The following is a 3,966-nucleotide window of genomic DNA, read 5'->3' on the forward strand; positions in this document are numbered from 1 at the left end:
TATCACAGTAATCCAAGTCTATGCCCCAACCAGTAACACTGAAGAAGCTGAATTTGAACAGTTCTATGAAGACCTACATGACCTTTTAGAACTAACACCCAAAATAGATGTTCTTTTCATTATAGGGGACTGGAATGCAAAAGCAGAAGTCAAGAAACACCTGGAGTAACAGGCAAATTTGGCCTTGGAATACGAAATGAAGCAGGGCAAAGATTAATAGAATTTTGCCAAGAAAATGCACTGGTCATAACAAACACCCTCTTCCAACAACACAAGAGAAGACTCTATACATGGACATGACCACATGGTCAACACTGAAATCAGATTGATTATATTCTTTGCAGCCAAATATGGAGAAGCTCTATACAGTCAACAAAAACAAGACCAGGAGCTGACTGTGGCTCAGATCGTGAACTCCTTATTACCAAATTCAGACTTAAATTGAAGAAAGTAGGGAAAACCACCAGACCATTCAGGTATGACCTAAATCAAATCCCTTATGATTATACAGTACTAAGTACTAGTTGCTCAGTTGTGTCTGACTCTTTGCTACCCCATGGACTGTAGCCTATCAGGTTCCTGTGTCCATGGGATTTTCCAGGCAAGAGTGCTGGAGAGAATTGCCATTTCCTTCTCCAGGGGCTCTTCCCGACCCAGGAATCGAACCTGGGTCTGCTGCATTGCAGGCAGACGCTTTACCGTCTGAGCCACCAGGAAAGCCTGCTATGATTCTACAGTGGAAGTGAGAAATAGATTTAAGGGCCTAGATCTGATAGATGGAGTGCCTGATGAACTATGGAATGAGGTTTGTGACATTGTACAGGAGACAGGGATCAAGACCATCCCCATGGAAAAGAATTGCAAAAAAGCAAAATGGCTGTCTGGGGAGGCCTTACAAATAACTGTGAAAAGAAGAGAAGCGAAAAGCAAAGGAAAAAAGGAAAGATATAAGCATCTGAATGCAGAGTTCCAAAGAATAGCAAGAAGAGATAAGAAAGCCTTCCTCAGTGATCAATGCAAAGAAATAGAGGAAAACAACAGAATGGGAAAGACTAGAGATCACTTCAAGAAAATTAGAAATACCAAGGGTACATTTCATGCAAAGATGGGCTCGATAAAGGACAGAAATGGTATGGACCTAACAGAAGCAGAAGATATTAAGAAGAGATAGCAAGAATACACAGTAGAACTGTACAAAAAAGATCTTCACGACCCAGATAATCATGATGGTGTGATCACTGACCTAGAGCTAGACATCCTGGAATGTGAAGTCAAGTGGGCCTTAGAGAGCATCACTACGAACAAAGCTAGTGGAGGTGATGGAATTCCAGTTGAGCTATTTCAAATCCTGACAGATGATGCTGTGAAAGTGCTGCACTCAATATGCCAGCAAATTTGGAAAACTCAGCAGTGGCCACAGGACTGGAAAAGGTCAGTTTTCATTCCAATCCCAAAGAAAGGCAATGCCAAAGAATGCTCAAACTACCGCACAGTTGCACTCATCTCACACGCTAGTAAAGTAATGCTCAAAATTCTCCAAGCCAGGCTTCAGCAATACATGAACCGTGAACTTCCAGATGTTCAAGCTGGTTTTAGAAAAGGCAGAGGAACCGGAGATCAAATTGTCAACATCCGCTGGATCATGGAAAAAGCAAGAGAGTTCCAGAAAAACATCTATTTCTGCTTTATTGACTGTGCCAAAGTCTTTGACTGTGTGGATTACAATAGACTGTGGAAAATTCTTCAAAAGATTGGAATACCAAACTGCCTGACCTGCCTCTTGAGAAATCTATATGCAGGTGTAGAAGCAACAGTTAGAACTGGACATGAAACAACAGACTGGTTCCAAATAGAAAAAGGAGTTCGTCAAGGCTGTATATTGTCACTCTGCTTATTTAACTTATATGCAGAGTACATCATGAGAAATGCTGGACTGGGAGAAACACAAGCTGTAATCAAGATTGCCAGGAGAAATATCAATAACCTCAGATATGCAGATGACACCATCCTTATGGCAGAAAGTGAAGAGGAACTCAAAAGCCTCTTGATGAAAGTGAAAGTGGAGAGTGAAAAAGTTGGCTTAAAGCTCAGCATTCAGAAAATGAAGATCATGGCATTGGGTCCCATCACTTCATGGGAAATAAATGGGGAAACAGTGGAAACAGTGTCAGACTTTATTTTTGGGGGCTCCAAAATCACTGCAGATGGTGTCTTCAGCCATGAAATTAAAAGACACTCCTTGGAAGGAAATTTATTACCAACCTAGATAGCATATTCAAAAGCAGAGACATTACTTTGCCATCAAAGGTCCGTCTAATCAAGGCTATGGTTTTTCCTGTGGTCATGTATGGATGTGAGAGTTGGACTGTGAAGAAGGCTGAGCACCGAAGAATTGATGCTTTTGAACTGTGGTGTTGGAGAAGACTCTGGAGAGTCCCTTGGACTGCAAGGAGATCCAACCAGTCCATTCTGAAGGAGATCAGCCCTGGGATTTCTTTGAAAGGAATGATGCTAAAGCTGAAACTCCAGTACTTTGGCCACCTCATGCGAAGAGTTGACTCATTGGAAAAAAACTCTGATGCTGGGAGGGATTGGGGGCAGGAGGAGAAGGGGACGACAGAGGATGAGATGGCTGGATGGCATCACTGACTCGATGGACGTGAGTCTCAGTGAACTCTGGGAGTTGGTGATGGACAGGGAGGCCTGGCGTGCTGCGATTCACGGGGTTGCAGAGTCGGACACGACTGAGCAACTGAACTGAACTGAACTGAGAATAGTTAGAGGACTGCAAGAACAGTCGTGACCAGAGCTAATGGGTACCTGAACAAAAGCAGAATGAAAAACTTATTCTTTGAGACTGCTACTATGAACCAACCATCGTATCAGGCAGACATCAGGAAGTATCTCATTTCAGAGATGAGAAGGCTCAAGAAGAGTCAAAAATTTTTCTCCAATATCACAAGCTTGCTTGTGTTAAGAAGTAGGATCTCTGCTTCCATATCTTGAAGTTTTAATTTGTGGGTTCCTCAGGGATCCTGATATCATCACCTAATAACCCCAAACACATTCACAAAAACACAAAGACTTATTCCAATGATGCCTTGAAGGGCCACTGTATTTGGGTGAAAAATTGAACCCTCAAAAAGAGGAGTAAGGTATTGGGAAGAACATAAAGTGACTTGAAATAGACCTGAATCTTGGCTCAGGTTCTTCACCTCCCTGTAAAGAGTAATGGACTGAACCTCTATAAGCCTCAGTTTAATCACCTGGTAAATTAATACCCCCTACAGTCTTATTTTAAAGGCTAAGTAAGATTGGAAGGACTGATGCTGAATCTGAAGCTCCAATATTTTGGAGAGAAGAGCCAACTCATTAGAAAGGACTCTGATGCTGGGAAAGATTGAAGGCAGGAGGAGAAGGGGGCAACAGAGAATGAGATGGTTGGATGCCATCATCTACTTAATGGACATGAGTTTTAGCAAACTCTGGGAGACAGTGAAGGACAGAAAAGCCTGGCGTGCTGCAGTCAATGGGGTCACAGAGTCGGCTACAACTAATTGACTGAAAAACAACAAAAGATCATAAATACATAATCACTGGTCCTGTGTCTCACAAAAAGTTCTGATGTGTCATGCCATTTGGAATGCTTCATCAGGATATCACGAAGTAGCATCCCTGCTGAAAAAGAAGTTGGTTATTGGTAAGAGTGAGGTCTATTCTAGATGTCCATGTCCTCTGCTTAAGAAAGCAAGCAGGGACTTCCCTGGTGGTCTAGTGGCTAAGACTCCATGCTCCCAATGCAGGCAGCCCAGATTCCATCCCTGGTAGATGAATGAGATCCCACATGCCACAATTAAAATATTCTGCATGCCCCAACAAAGACCAAGGATCCTGTGGGCTGCAGCAAAGACCTGGTGTTTGCTGGGTCCTCCTCAGCACAGCCAGTCTAAGTCTTAGAACTTAGAT

At 42.8% G+C, this 3,966-nt stretch overlaps 1 non-coding gene across 1 annotated transcript; it reads right to left on the reverse strand.

Moving 5' to 3' along the window:
- Positions 1-644: 644 nt before the first annotated feature.
- On the reverse strand, positions 645-717 carry TRNAC-GCA. Its single transcript has one exon. It is a non-coding gene; the product is annotated as a tRNA-Cys (tRNA).
- Between the last annotated feature and the right edge of the window lie 3,249 nt (positions 718-3,966).

The sequence above is a fragment of the Bos indicus x Bos taurus genome, chromosome 29 (assembly GCF_003369695.1).
Source record: "Bos indicus x Bos taurus breed Angus x Brahman F1 hybrid chromosome 29, Bos_hybrid_MaternalHap_v2.0, whole genome shotgun sequence".
Classification (NCBI taxonomy): Eukaryota; Metazoa; Chordata; class Mammalia; order Artiodactyla; family Bovidae; genus Bos; species Bos indicus x Bos taurus.